The sequence below is a fragment of the Podarcis vaucheri genome (assembly GCF_965113315.1).
Source record: "Podarcis vaucheri genome assembly, chromosome: 4".
In the NCBI taxonomy this organism is placed as follows: Eukaryota; Metazoa; Chordata; class Lepidosauria; order Squamata; family Lacertidae; genus Podarcis; species Podarcis vaucheri.
The window spans coordinates 30,105,750-30,121,996 of NC_138762.1; the positions used below are offsets into that span (position 1 = coordinate 30,105,750).

Here is a 16,247-nt window from a genome sequence, read left to right on the forward strand (position 1 = left end):
CGGCTTAGTCATGCTGGCCACATGACCCGGAAGCTGTACGCCTGCTCCCTCAGCCAATAAAGCGAGATGAGCGCAGCAACCCCAGAGTCGTCCGCGACTGGACCTAATGGTCAGGGGTCCCTTTACCTTTATATGTGTATATATTCACTGAAGGCAAGGTAAACTGTTTCTAAGGAGAAGAAAAAGGGGTTTGTCCACTTGGTATGTATTATGCAGCCTGCTTCTAAGCATGTTTACTCAGACATAAGTACCACGGAGTTCAATGGGATTTGCTCTCGGGTGCATTGAACTGCAGCCTTAATTTCATAAAGTAATTCAAAATGTACAATTGATAGAAGATGGGTAGGAAGAAAATACAATACTGAGGCAATAGGACTTACAATGCCCTCTGAGAAAGATTTTATTTTAACTTCTTGTTGTTAAATAGTTTCATTTCTCCAAGGATAAATAGAATAGACCTTGATAACTATCATTTTATCAGTATTGTCAAGTCTGAAATACATTAATTCACCAGAGTAGGTGCTGCGAAAATGAACATTTAAATGGTTTCCTTCTTTAGGGAGATACAGAGTAGGAATGAAAACAATTTAAGATAATTAAAATTGGTGCTAACAGCCTCACTTTTCAGTGGTAAATCAGTTTAACTGTGCAGTCTGGAAAAAGCAGCCGCATGCACCTAACATTAGCATTGGGAAGCGTTAGGATAGGTGTGCAGTGTTCCAAACAAAGTCTTCTGCAGTTGAAAACTGAGCTATTCCAGCTCAAATTTCTCCTTTCTAGTTTTGTTCATAATGGGAAGCTTCACTGCATATGGGCCTTGATCATCTGCTACAAGGGATCCCAGCAGAATGAGGTGGCAGATCCTAAGATAGTATGATGGACTGTACATAATTTCAAGCTACAACTGGAGAAGTACATTAAGAACATAAGAAGAACCTGCCGGATCAGGATGAAGGCCCACCTAGTGGCCAACCAGATGCCTTTGGGAAGCCTTCAGGAAAGACCTGAGCATAACAGCACTGCCCACCTGGGATTCCCAGCAGAAACTGCTAATTCCAAGGCATATTATCTCTGAGAGTGGAGGTGGAATATAGCCATTGTGGTTAGTCTCATGCACGAATTTGTCTGATTTTTTAAGAGCATTCTTTTTGAGGCTAAAGATAATTCTGCAAGTAGAAAACCCAATGGATTGCAGAAGGGGACGAGCTGGAGTCTTTCTCCCTCCAGGAACAAGCTTTCTCCTTAACATTTATTAAAGACTCTCCTCCTCCTCTGGGCATTTTCAAAAGGCTCGGCCCCTCTCTAGATTCTATCATCGCATTCTGCTGCTTCTTAGCAATGGAGGTGGCACATGGGCCTGCGCAATCTCGGCCATATTGCAAGAAGAAGAAGAAGAGGAGTTTGGATTTGATATCCCACTTTATCATTACCCTAAGGAGTCTCAAAGTGGCTCACAATCTCCTTTCCTCCCCCACAACAAACACTCTGTGAGGTGAGTGAGGCTGAGAGACTTCAGAGAAGTGTGACTAGTCCAAGGTCACCCAGCAGCTGCATGTGGAGGAGCGGGGAAGCGAACCCAGTTCACCAGACTACGAGTCTACTGCTCTTAACCACTGCACCACACTGGCTCACAGGTGATAGGTGATTAGTGCACATTGCCCTAAGAATACAGTGGTACCTCAGGTTTAGTACTTAATTCGTTCCGGAGGTCCGTACTTAACCTGAAACTGTTCTTAACCTGAAGCACCACTTTAGCTAATGGGGCCTCCCGCTGCCACTGTGCCGCTGGAGCACGATTTCTGTTCTCATCCTGAAGCAAAGTTCTTAACCTGAAGCACTATTTCTGGGTTAGCGGAGTCTGTAACCTGAAGCGTATGTAATCCGAGGTACCACTGCAATGCCGTGGGACAGATTTCCTCTGCTGCACACACTGTTCCCAATCCAGCAAGGGTGCCCTTCGGTCGGAGTCCACTTTGCAGAAGTATTTCCCTGGCTGTATTAGGGTGATGAACTATAAACAACCCAATCTTGAGAGTGTCAGTGCCTTCCATTAATCTTTTATACTTCTGCTCGAATGCCTTGTTTAACTTGCATATCCTCCGAGAGTCTATTTCTTCTTGCTATCTCGTTGTGAATAAGTAGGTTTGTTTGACAATTATTTTAAGTAGACATTTCCTCAAATGGCCAGAAGCAGTGCAAAAAAGAGAGGCGCAAAGTCAAGCCAACTCAACAAAAAAGGCCCACTTAGTAAAAAACAGTTCATTTTGGTACTTGCTAGCAATAGAAAAGGCAGTTCTTAGAAAGCCCAAAATTGTATCCTTCATTATGTGCCATGCACGCTTTTCAAAATATTTGGAGAAGACAGTATCAGGCACACATACAATACTGCTTTCTAAAGTTTCAGTTAGTCATCACTAAAGAATTAAAATGCTAAAGTGTGTGTCCACTGAGAACATCCACCTAAGGTGCCAAACAGCCTTTGCACTTTTGAACATGTCCCTGGGCAGTCAGTGTATGATCAATTCAATATATCAAAGGCATAGGGTTTGCTTTAGGAAACTAAATTGAAAAAAGTAAAACAGATGAGGCCTTTGTTAATCTATGGCCTAGATCTAATGGCCTTCGCCCAGTATACTTGAAGGAGCGTCTCCACCCCCATCATTCAACCCGGACACTGAGGTCCAGCTCCGAAAACCACCTGGTGGTTCCCTCACTGTGAGAAGTGAGGTTACAGGGAAGCAGGCAGAGGGCCTTCTCGGTAGTGGCGCCCGCCCTGTGGAATGCCCTCCCATCAGCTGTCAAAGAAATAAACAACTATCTGACGTTTAGAAGACACCTGAAGGCAGCCCTGTTTAGGGAAGTTTTTAATGACTGATGTTTTAATGTATTTTTCATCTTTTTTTTTTTTAAAAAATATTTATTAAAATTTCAGAGAAAAAAAGAATTACACAAAAACAAAAAATAAAAATACAAGGAAAATACAAAATACAGAAAAAAGGAATAAAAAACACTTAAAAAGAAGAAAAGGAAAATGAATCAATCTTTCTAAAGCTTACATTCATATCCTTGTTTCCCTGACCACCTCATACCTCCCTTTTTTGTATTCCAGTTCAATGATTTAAGTCAGCAATTTCTTTCCCTCTTTGTTTTCTCATGATCCTTTAACTTAATATACTGTAACTTTAAATTTTCATCTGTTATCAATCCTTTTTTTACATACACCTTTATAGCATTACTGCTTAAACCACCTCGCTTCATTCCAACATCATTCTAACATTCATTTTGCAATATTTCTGTAAATAGTCTTTAAATTTCTTCCAATCTTCTTCCACCGACTCTTCTCCCTGGTCTCGGATTCTGCCAGTCATTTCCGCCAATTCCATGTAGTCCATCACCTTCATCTGCCATTCTTCCAGAGTGGGTAGGTCTTGTGTCTTCCAATACTTTGCTATAAGTATTCTTGCTGCTGTTGTGGCATACATAAAGAAAGTTCTGTCCTTCTTTAGCACCAATTGGCCGACTATGCCCAGGAGAAAGGCCTCTGGTTTCTTCAAGAAGGTATATTTAAATACCTTTTTCAATTCATTATAGATCATCTCCCAGAAAGCCTTAATCCTTGGGCACGTCCACCAAAGGTGAAAGAACGTACCTTCAGTTTCTTTACATTTCCAACATTTATTATCGGGCAGATGATAGATTTTTGCAAGCTTGACTGGTGTCATGTACCACCTGTATATCATTTTCATAATATTCTCTCTTAAGGCATTACATGCCGTAAACCTCATACCTGTGGTCCATAACTGTTCCCAGTCAGTCATCATTATATTATGTCCAACATCTTGCGCCCATTTAATCATAGCAGATTTCACCGTTTCATCCTGAGTATTCCATTTCAACAGCAAGTTATACATTCTTGACAAATTCTTAGTTTTGGGTTCTAACAGTTCTGTTTCCAATTTTGATTTTTCCACCTGAAAGTCAATTTTCTTGTCCAAATTATATTATTTTTCATCTTTTTTTGGAAGCCGCCCAGAGTGGCTGGGAAAACCCAGCCAGATGGGCAGAGTATAAATAAATTATTAATTAATTAATTAATTAATTAATTAATTCAACGGCTCTCTATTTGGAGCTTTTGCATCCTGCTCTTCAGCTGAAAATCCTGACAAAGTGGCTTAGAAGCAACCAATTAAACTAGCCCTGCTCCCAGGCTCACTAAATAGGGCTTCCTCAACCTTGGCCCTCCAGATGTTTTGAGACTACAATTCCCATCATCCCTGACCACGGGTCCTGCTAGCTAGGTATCATGGGAGTTATAGGCCCAAAACATCTGGAGGGCTGAGGTTGAGGAAGCCTGATCTAAATGGACTTGAAATTGTTTTTAAACATACACTTTTATTGTTGGTGTTTTTTATTGTCGGATCACAACGAGATGTTTTACAACAAGCAATTCATAAATGAAATAAATGAAACAATAGTAATCGTATTATTTAACAAATCACAGTTAATGAAAGGTTGTGCTGATCAGGTGTCTCCATATTGTGCCCTTCCGATGTGCGATTCAATTTCATTTCAGCATAAAATTGTGTGTTTTTTAAAAACAGCAACAGCGTGAGGCTGCTTTAGACCGAGTCAGTCCTGCCTATCCCCAATACAGTGGTACCTCGGGTTAAGTACTTAATTTGTTCCAGAGGCCCGTTCTTAACCTGAAACTGTTCTTAATCTGAAGCGCCACTTTAGCTAATGGGGCCTCCCTCTGCTGCCACGCCACTGGAGCCCGATTTCTGTTCTCATCCTGAAGCAAAGTTCTTAACCCGAGGTACTATTTCTGGGTTAGCGGAGTCTGTAACCTGAAGCATCTTTAACCTGAGGCACCACTGTACTATGGATGGATGTGGCAGCCAGACGCATTTGGCAAAGGTCGTTCCCAGTCTTGCCTCCTGAACTTTTCACAGGATATGCCAGGGATTGGACGTAGGACCTTTTGCATGCAGAGAGAAAAAGGAAGAGCAGCCTAATTATGAGTAGGAAGGCATTATCATTTTCCTCACGGAATAGGAAATTCAAGATTATTGGAGCTCATTGATACAAAGTAATGTGTATAATTCATCTTGCTGGGTACAGTATTCCTATATATGTCCAGACAACCCTTAATACTTCATTTTTAGACCCTGCTAGCAATTTGCGCTGCGCAAAACTATGGCCACAGTTTTCAATCAGTGACCTATAAAACCAAGCACAGAGCCGCAGCTCACTAAATAAAAGCTATGCGAGATGACAATGAAATGTGCTCAGGGTTCCGGAGAGTCTGAGCATCTCACCCTTGATCTCTAAATGTTTTTAATGAGCGTTAAGGGTGGAATCATGCAAGCGCACAACAAAAGAAGTCATATGGAACATGCCAAACAGGAGAAGCCATCAGCACTCTGTATTTAAAACATTTACCCAGTCACAGATTTTAGGTTGGTCATGCATCTCTAAAAATAATCAGGACAGGCTTTTCTGTCCTGTCAGTTTAATTGGAAAGATTTTGTCTCCAAATTAGCTGGGTCACTTGGGGCCAATATACTTCTAAGCATTCTGGCTGCTTTCCATGGTAGAAGAATTACTCTGTTAGCTATCATACTATACATAGTTTTATCAGTGGGTTTGGGGTTTTGTTTTAGTTGTTCTGTTAATGTTGAGCTCCTAAAAAGTGTGTTTCCTTCCCTTCCCAGAGTGCAATGTGCAGCTATGTTTTAATCCTTGCGGCAGCTATGAAGGTACATAGGTTCAGCATTTCAGTGCAACATATTATTTCCTTTTGCTGATTTCATGCAATGTTGGGCTATACAAGATGGCAACAAGTATTTATTAACAATAATAATATTTTTATTATTTATATGATGCCCATCTGACTGGGTTGCCCCATACACTCTGGGTGGCTCCCAACAAAATATTAAAAACACAATAAAACATCAACCATCAAAAACTTCCCTGAACAGGGTTGCTTTCAGTTGTAAAATACAGTCATACATTGGGTTACAGCTGCTTCAGGTTGCGTTTTTTTGGGTTACGGACCACCGAAACCTGGAAGTACTGGAACGGGTTGTTAAAATGGGTTTCGGCGATTGCGCATGCGCAGAATTGCAACCCGCTTGTGCGCAGATGCACCGTTGCGGGTTGCGAATGTGCATCCTGCATGGATCATGTTCGCAACCCAAGCGTCCACTGTAGTTGTTTATCGGTTCGACATCTGATGGGATGGCATTCCACAGGACAGATGCCACCACCGAGAAGGCTTTGTCTGAAACCTTTCCATGAATTTTATTGCAGCTTAATTCATTCCTAGCTGGAGAAAAAAATATGCATTTTTATGGTGTGCACAACCAGATAAGTGATAATTTGGGGTTCTATTTAATCTTCCAACCAGTTACATGTGTTGTAAACTGGTAGCATATTGTGCTTTAATCTTTTATCAGATTATTCTGGAGTGGTTTCATAATGGGTGTCTTCAAACTGTACAGCTTTGTCTTTATATTGACCAAAATTAAACTTGGGGAAAGTGTACACTTCTGAATGGTCCTGTTAGGTCATAATGTGCTTTATCCTCCCCCTTTTCCCCCCACAGGAAACCTCCCCCCCCGCCTTTTCATGTGGTGTTCCAACTATCACTTAACATGACATCTGCATTGGTACCAAATATGGTTGGAGCTAACTAGGTTTTTTTTAGTCCATGTTTTAAAATGAATTTGCAAACCATGTTTTCAGGCAATTCTAATCAGCTCTAACCACAGCTATATTTGCCTCAATGCAGATGTAACACAGAACTATGAGAGAATCCTCATTTGACAGAGCAGTATTCTTGATCTGTAAACCGTGGTTTGCACTATAAACCGTGGTTTATGCTGTAAACTTCACAGACCGAGAATTTTGCAAGGTAATTGCTTCATACCTGCTACAAAGCTGCCATAATTGAAGTAAGGCATTCCAACCCCATTCCCTCAACACCATGAAACTAGAACGTGACTTGAGGAAATAGAAATTTACAAGTGACATACTGTTTTGAAATCCATGATATTAGTGCCACGCAGGCATATGTTTTCCCAAGCATGCAGCTGCATATTTTTATGGAGTTTCGAGTTAACAGTAGCAGGAAACAACCTGGTAGCCTTTGCATTGTTGTTTGCACCATTCCCAGGAGGACTGCAGGAGTAGCAGCCATCAGGCTTTCATTTCTTTTTCACTTCGCACTGTACTTATGTGACACTAGTGGGGATAGGAATTACATTATTTCAGGCCTGGGCGGCCTTTCACCTGGAAAGCCAGTGCAGCAGTGCGAATAGCTTTCCAATTAGGTTCATTGTCTTTCTCAGAAATGAAAAGCTACTGAGTCCGTTTACCTGGCAGGAGAGAGCTCAGAGAAGCTGCCTCTTCCTTGACAGGGTTTTAGGATGCTGCTTTTATCCATGGCTATTTTGTGCCATTGCAGCTAAGACAGATTTATTGGATCTGCCTGGCAGGAGCTTGGGAAATCATGAGTCATTTTGGAAGCAAGTCAATTTATTAATGGCAAAGCCATAGGCCATTGTGTAGAGATCTTAACTGGGTCATTCCAGTATGTGCAGAATACAACAGATGACAAATACAAAAGTTAAAAATGAATCCGAAGTGCACTTCCAATTACTCATCTCCTGCCATAACATGTAACTCCTGACATATTTTGTTAAAACAGCCCGGATTTGGATTGAAGAGTATGGGGTGAAGAAGCTGACCCCTGACCTCTCTGCTGATTCCTTTCCCTGGAGCAGTTTCTGGCAGCAAAGGGGGAAATTCTGTTTCCAGAGGAAGAACTGTGAGGGGAGAAAGACTTCGTGCTGGTCATGAGGCAGTAGATTTTCCCACCTGCCTTACCCCACCCTCTAGCTATAGGAGCCTTTCCCTAGACCAGGGGTCTGCAACCTGCGGCTCCGGAGCCGCATGTGGCTCTTTTACACCTTTGCCGCAGCTCCGGGGCGGATACTAGCGAGGGGAGGAGGCGCATTGTGCGCCCCGACACTCCCCACTGTGGGGAGCGCTGTACTGGCTGTGATGTCGCATGGGGGCGGTGCATGCATTAGTCATGCACCGTCCCAACGTCACCTTCCCGCCCGCTGTCAGATCAGAGGGCAGCTGCGCGCATGCTTTAAATGTCACAATGGTTTTGTGGCTCCCATGTTTTTTTTTTCCTTCGGAAACGGGTCCAAGTGGCTCTTTTTGTCTTAAAGGTTGCAGACCCCTGCCCTAGACCATGATTTTGAGAACAATTATGCCAATAAAGGTTGAATGAATGAATGACTTTGGGAACAGCAGAAGTAGATGGGAAGAGAGAAAAGGAGGTCAGGGATATTTTTTTTGGAAAATAATTTTATTAGTTGTGTCTTTCTGTTTCTTAATTTGATGCTCTTACATGGCATATGTTTTGTGGTATTTTATGCATTGTGACTTGCCATTATTCCTATTGATTATAGTTCTGTAATTCTTTATTATTTCATGATATTTAATTTTATTGTTTACTATCATGTTCCAATGGATTGTTGAATATTGCTTTATTTGATATAAGTTGTTTATTTTAAAGTTATACTTTTATCATGTTTTTTTTTAATTGGACCACACATTGCTGTGTGATCTTTGCTGTCTTATTTGTTGTTTCTTCAGCTTGTAAACCACCTTGTGTATAGTAATATAGAAAGGCGGTGTACAAGCTGAAAGTGAAATGAAATGGGAAAAAGCTACTTTCCCAGCACCAATATTATGTCTGCACATTTGTGCCTAATAAGCATTTGAGGTGAGAGGTTTGAATTGGGGAAGTGGTGCTGAGGGGAAGGACTCACACTCCTTCTCCGTTGCTGGGATTCCATCCACAGTCCTACGAAGAAACTCGGTGTGCCTCGGCTGAAAGTTGACCTGTTGGGAGATCGAGTAATAAAAGAAAACAAGAAAATGAAAGGCTAAACATAAAAGGCACCGAGTGCTGATCAGTTTGGAAGCAAATTTGAATAGGTTCTTGCAATACTGGCCATGAGTTACAGATATGGAAAGTTAAGAGTTGCAATCTGTGTAAACTAACACCAGCTGAGAGCTATCTGTAGGTGGGAGGCAGAAAGCTTACTTCTGACGATTTTCTGCCTGAAAGTGGAGGGAAGAAAATTGCAACTCAGTGGAGAAAAATAAAATGCTTTTAAGTTTTTGATGAGGGCACATTCTTGGGGCAGGCAGAATGTACTCATGAATGTTATTTACATTTCAAAGACTACTTAATTCCAAATCATATCCCAGAATTGGATTCCCCATTGCATGTTATGAATAATGCACATGGAAGAAAAGAGTGAATGACCCACAGTGTCTCTCCCATAATTTAAATTTATTGGTATTCTTAATGGTAGATGAGAAGTTTGGGAAGTAAAACCAGTACTGGCAAACATTTGAGAATGGTGGCTAATTCACTGTCAGCCTACAGGCAATTTTGCAGAAACCGATTTAATGTTCCTCGTGCAGTTATCAGCACTCAAGGCCATTTTCTGGAATAATTTTGACTGGTGAGTGAAAGGTGATGCAAAAAGTTTTAAACTGAAATTACCTAGCTGTTACCTTGTGGGCATTTAATGAAGGGGAAGAAATGGAACCTAGTTATCCTAATTATTATCTATTTGTATCTTAGCCTAAGGAGCTGAAGAATTCTATGATGCCATTTTATACAGGATAACATTTTAAAAATGTCCTGGTGGTGTTACAGTAGTTTTAGGCAAATAGTGCAAAGTTGTAATCTCTGTTATAGGCAGACTGCTGTTTACGACTGTTAGCTGGCAGTCTAGATCAATGCAAGGCCCTTTGCAACAAAAGCTTAACTCCTTTGCAAATACCTGGGTTTTGTTGCCAAGTATTCATGAGCCTGTAAAGGTCTTTGACTGCAACATTTGTGATATCTTCTACTCTACAATTCTGTGATTCTGTCCCTTCAAATTCTGTGGTTCTGGGCTAACTGCAATGCAAGATGCAAGACTCCATGTAAAAGAGGGGAAAGGGTGCTCAATCCTGGAGTCAGCCTTGTACCTTCATGCTCAGGTGGTGGGGGCAGAGGCTTAGGAAGGCCTTTGTTCAGTTCAGATTGGTGTGCCATTTGCATACTTCCTGAGGAGGTCAGGAAGTATGCAAATTCACGTCTGAATTAAATCAAGGTTGGATTACTTCAATAAGATCTATCTGGATCAAGGTTGTTTCTGGGTGCTTGCCCATAAGACTACATTACACCAATCTGCAATGCTTGCTCTAGCTACCAATTTGTTTCCTGGTGCAATTAAGTGTAGTGATTATAAATGGCTTCGGTTCAGCATAAATAAAGGACTGCCTTCTCCTGTTCTAGTCTGCACATTGCCTAAGATCTGGATAAACCCTACTCTGTGCATTGTTTGGCAGTGAATCGAGAGAGAGTCTTCTTAGTTGTGGCACCCAGGTTGTGGAATATCTTCTTCAGGGAGTTTCATCTGTTTCTTGCTGTTTTCTGCTAGCTAGTGGAAACCTTTCTATTCCAGCAGGCTTCCTGCCACCCCCCTCCTTGCTGGACAGATGATGTTATGGTTTGAGGATTATTTTAAGATAGCATGCCAGTGTTGTGGTTTTATTGTGAGATTGTAATTTTAATTGATGTTAGATACCTGGAATGACATTTAGGCATTGGAAAGGTGGGATTATGCACACATTATTGGGCATATCCTTGAGACAGCTCTATTCTTCAAATTCACTTGAGGAGACATTGCCCTTGTTCTGTTCAATTAGACTTGTCCAGCCAAAGGAAGGTGACTCTTTGAACAAGGCACACAATAATCCTGCTCTCAGAAGTGTCTTTCCAATCTGTTTCCGAGATGCATACGGAGCCATGAAGGTAATGCTTTTGGAGTGGATATAGAACCCAAGTCACTTCAGCCTGTGACTTTCAAAGGCTGTTTGCTCAGAAACTGGGTGAGGGCAGTCGGCAGCCCACAGCATCTGTGGATATAATTCATGATTGCAGCAGAGAGTGTTTACCTGACCTCATTTTTCATCACAGAGAACTGCCAGACACCCAGTTGAAATAGAGCTCTTTCCTAACAACCTTCTATCCCCATCAATACATACAGAAAGAAATAGCAATTTTTTTTAAAGCCTTAGAACAAAAATGGTTAAAGCACTTCTCTGCAGGAAATGGAGAATGAAGTTTTCATGTTCATGCAGGTGCCTTGGGATTGCTCTTGTCTTCCTTGGATATTACTAGAGTTTAAAAGAAACACCGGCAAAATGCTACACTGCCACATTCTTGAGTTATTGTCCATTCATGCTTGACAGGAATGGCAAACTCAGTGGAGATTTCACAAAGATACAGAAAGCCAAGGGAAAATTTAAAGTCCCCTGAAGCACATCTTACTTGGTTTTTCGTTTTAATTGCCCCGTTTTTGTACTTTTTAGCCTCCTGTTTTCTGACTTAGTATTATTCATTTCCTGACTGCTCCCCATCCAACTAAAACATTTCCTGCATATATTATATTACAAACGTTGAGGCATGCTACTCAGGGTTTTTCCTACCTGGCTTTTAAAATAGATTGTGGTTATTTAGATGGTAAGATCTTTGAGAGAGAGAAATGGGGGTAAAGTACATGCTTTGAACTTGGAGAAGGAGCAGGGTTTGTTATGTGTTTGAAAGTCACTTACATCTACAGGGCCGGTCCTGCCAGTAGGTTGAGTGAGGTGACCACCTCAGATGACGGATGCTGAGGGGAGCGGCAGCAGCCAGGCACAGCAATGGCTGAGCAACAGCAACATGTTGGAGGACAGAACTGTGTGCCACAGAGCCTTCCCTGCTCCCCCTAAGATAGCCTGCTGCCTTCTGGTGTGGTAAAAGATGCTGTCACAGTGCCAGTATTGATGTTAGATTCAATTGGAAAATTCAACTTCCATTCCAGTCAGATTCTTTACATAAAATTGGAGGCAAGGGATGCCATCTTCTCCTTGTTAAGTTTTTAATGTCTGACATTTTGTTTTTATATTTTGCTGGAAGCCGCCCAGAGTGGCTGAGGAAACCCAGCCAGATGGGTGGGGTATAAACAATAGAATTATTTTTATTGTTATTTATTTGCCTCAGGCATCAGAAAACATTGGGCCGGACCTAGACTTACATAATCTTGCTGTAGAGCAGCACATCCCAATTGGACGGGAGCCATCTTAACAAATACAGATCCCCGGTCTTTGCTATAGGTAAAAAATACCTCAGAATGAAGCTTGGATTGAGGAAACATCCCTGCCTGAAGTGACTCTTATATTCTGTGCCTCTATAGCAGCGTGAGAGTAGAAAATGCAGTCTGAAAAGAAACAGCATCTGTTTATTCAGCTACCCGGCCTGCATGTTGTTGTAATGAAACAGCCATCAATTCCAGATGCACTCAGGCCCTGGAGCAGACGCTAAGAGCCTGACATTGAAACATTATGGCCATTTTAATTAGAAATTTTACCATTAGGTGTTTAAAGAGGTATGGTCTGCTAATAAAACTTCCAAATGTTTAACCACACCGGTTAATATTGTTCATACATTAAATTTAAAGGGCTGCAGGTAATATACTGAAATGTCAGGACTAGAAGAAGCAGGTGGAAATGGCATATATGTTGTTGACATCTGTCTGTCTCGGGAGACAATGGAGGAGTTCACCCTGAGGGGGTTGTGTGAAATCAAACTGTTGGAAGGTTACAGAGACTGATATGGGAGCGACATGTTTTGTTGCAGCTGGGGCAGATGAAGGTGTCCAGTTGTGCTGCTGCAGATGCACCATGGCGTTTCTTCTCTCTGTGCTCCTCCCAGTCACTGCTATGGATGCACAACCTGGTTATCTGTCTCCAGGCACTGTGGTTGTCTGCAAGGGATTTTCACATGGCAGGATTGATAGCGGCGCGCGCAGTTATACCCATCTTTTAGATTTAGGGGAGCTAGTCTCAAACGTTTGTTGGGGAAGACCTAGGTTTTTTTTGTGGGGGAAGTTATTTGTCCTGTCTTCAAGCTTTTTATGATGGAGGACCTCTGTAGCCTCCCCCAACGACACGATCTCATGATGGAAGGGGAGGGAACAGCTGCAGTCGCCTGCGATTCCTGCGCAATGTTTGCCATCTTGCCAAAGGTTGCAGGCAGCTTTACCTGCAGCAATTGCATGTTGATTGCCCTTTTAAAAGACAAAGTCCAGCAACTGGAGGAACGTGTAGCTACGCTCCAAAGAATTAGAGAGCTGGAGCTCTTCTTGGAAGCAACAGAGCACACCGTCCCCACCAAGGAGGAGACAGGGGACTCCCCTGAGAAGGAGGCTAGTTCACCAACACAGGAGCCAGATATATGGAGAAATGTGACTCAAAGAAGTAGGAGGCCCAGGGTTCACTCTGATTGTTTAGAAATACACAATCGCTTTGAGGTCCTCTCCCCTAGCATGGAAGACGAAGAGCAGACTCCATTTGAGGATCTCTCCCTCATTACAGTCGATCAGGTATATGAAGACGAGCAGCAAAGTCAGTCCTCAGGGAATGTGCAGGCAACCTTGGAACGGACAGCTCACGGAAGAACCCCGACCAAACCCAAGAGGAGGCGTGTAGTGGTGATAGGGGATTCCCTACTGAGGGGAACAGAAGCAGTGATCTGTGGGCCTGACAAGATGTCTCGGGAAGTGTGCTGTCTCCCCGGGGCTAAGATCCAAGATGTAACTGAACGACTGCAAGGAATCATAAAACCCACTGACAAATACCCCTTCCTCTTGGTTCATGTGGGAACCAATGACACTGCAAGCAATAACCTCCAGAAGATCAAAAGAGACTACGAGGCTCTCGGCAGGAAATTGAAGCAACTAAATGCACAAATTGTCATCTCGTCTGTCCTCCCAGTTGAACGACGTGGCCCAGGGAGAGAGGGAAAAATAGTGGAAGTGAACAGCTGGCTTCGCAAATGGTGTAAACAGGAACGGTTTGGATTCTTAGATCACGGACTGCAGTTTCTTGAAGATGGACTTCTGGCAAGTGATGGGCTGCACCTCACAACGGTTGGGAGAAATGTTTTTGCCAAAAATCTCAGAAACCTCATCAGGAGGGCTTTAAACTGACTAATGTGGGGGAGGGAGACAGTGCTCCTGAAGGTAGGAGTCTATCAATTAATGAAGATGATCATCCAAATGTCATAGACCAAATGGAGCAAACAGCACGCGGACCTAGTGGTGGGAGGAAAAAATCCTTAAATAAGAGACACGGGGGAATGATTAATGGACTTCAATGTCTGTACACTAATGTGCATGGGAAATAAACAAGATGAGCTTGAGCTCTTGGTACAGCAAACTAAATATGACATAATAGGCATCACTGAAACCTGGTGGGATAAGTCCCACGATTGGAATGTAATAATGGGGGGATACAATCTATTTCAGAGAAACAGACCAGACAAGAAAGGAGGAGGAGTGGCGTTATATGTCAGGGATGTGTATACCTGTGAAGAGATCCAAGATTTAGAACCTCAAAGCCAAAGTGAGAGCATTTGGGTCAAAATTAAGGGAGAGAAGAATAACAGAGACCTCATTGTGGGAGTTTACTATAGATCCCCAAGCCAAACGGAGGACATAGATGATGCCTTCCTGGAACAGATGGCCAAGCATGCAAAAGGAAGGGAGATAGTAGTAATGGGGGACTTCAATTACCCGGATATTTGTTGGACGTCAAACTCAGCCAAGAGCATAAGGTCAAACAGATTCCTCACTGGCCTTGCAGACAACTTCATTGTCCAGAAAGTGGGAGAAGCAACAAGAGGAACAGCCATTTTAGATCTGGTCCTAACCAATGTTGATGACCTGGTTAGTGGGGTAGAAGTGGAAGGATCATTAGGCGCGAGTGATCATGCTCTTCTGAAGTTTACTATACAGTGGAAAGGAGCAGCCAAGCATACTAGGACTCAATTTCTTGACTTTAAGAAAGCCGACTTCATAAAACTTAGGGAAGTGCTGGGTGAGATCCCATGGACAGCAATACTAAAAGGAAAGGGAGTTCATGATGGCTGGGAGTTTGTTAAGAGGGAGATAGTAAAAGCACAACGTCAGGCAATACCAATGAGACGGAAACATGGAAGGGGCCTAAAGAAGCCAGGGTGGCTATCTAAAGAACTTTTAACTGAATTAAGATTAAAAAAGGATGTGTACAAAAAATGGAAAAGGGGGGAAACCACCAAAGAGAAATTCAAACAAATAGCCAGCACGTGTAGACACAAAGTCAGAAAAGCTAAAGCACAGAATGAACTCAGGCTTGCTAGAGAGGTTAAAAGCAACAAAAAAGGCTTTTATGGGTATGTTCGTAGCAAAAGGAAGAACAAAGAAACAGTGGGGTCACTCAGAGGAGAAGATGGGGAAATGCAAACAGGGGACACAGAAAGGGCTGAACTCCTCAATGCCTTCTTTGCCTCAGTCTTCTCCGATAAAGAAAACAATGCCCGACCTGAAGAATTTGGAGCAAATGATTCAGCAAAGGAAACACAACCCAGAATAACTAAGGAGATAGTACAAAAATATTTGGCTAGTTTAGATGTATTCAAGTCTCCAGGGCCAGATGAACTGCATCCAAGAGTATTAAAAGAACTGGCAGATGTGATCTCAGAACCACTGGCAGTCATCTTTGAGAATTCCTGGAGAACAGGCGAAGTCCCGGTAGACTGGAGGAGGGCAAATGTTGTCCCTATTTTCAAAAAGGGGAAAAGAGAGGACCCAAATAATTACCGCCCAGTCAGTCTGACATCAATACCAGGGAAGATTCTGGAGCAGATCATTAAGCAAACAGTCTGTGAGCACCTAGAAAGGAATGCTGTGATCACCAATAGTCAGCATGGATTTCTGAAAAATAAGTCATGTCAGACTAACCTGATCTCGTTTTTTGACAGAATTACAAGCCTGGTAGATGAAGGGAACGCAGTGGATGTAGCCTACCTTGATTTCAGCAAGGCATTTGACAAGGTGCCCCATGATATTCTTGTAAAGAAGCTGGTAAAATGCGGTCTTGACTATGCTACCACTCAGTGGATTTGTAACTGGCTGACTGACCGAACCCAAAGGGTGCTCATCAATGGTTCCTCTTCATCCTGGAGAAGAGTGACTAGTGGGGTGCCACAGGGTTCTGTCTTGGGCCCGGTCTTATTCAACATCTTTATCAATGACTTGGATGATGGACTCAAGGGCATCCTGATCAAATTTGCAGATGAC

The 16,247-nt window shown here is 42.5% G+C and overlaps 1 long non-coding RNA gene across 1 annotated transcript; it reads right to left on the reverse strand.

Moving 5' to 3' along the window:
- Positions 1–4,050: 4,050 nt before the first annotated feature.
- LOC309531859 lies at positions 4,051–12,723 on the reverse strand. Its single transcript, XR_014219486.1, has 4 exons — positions 11,701–12,723; positions 9,036–9,144; positions 8,850–8,922; positions 4,051–7,829 (listed from the first exon to the last, which is right to left on the reverse strand). It is a non-coding gene; the product is annotated as an uncharacterized lncRNA (long non-coding RNA).
- Positions 12,724–16,247: the final 3,524 nt, after the last annotated feature.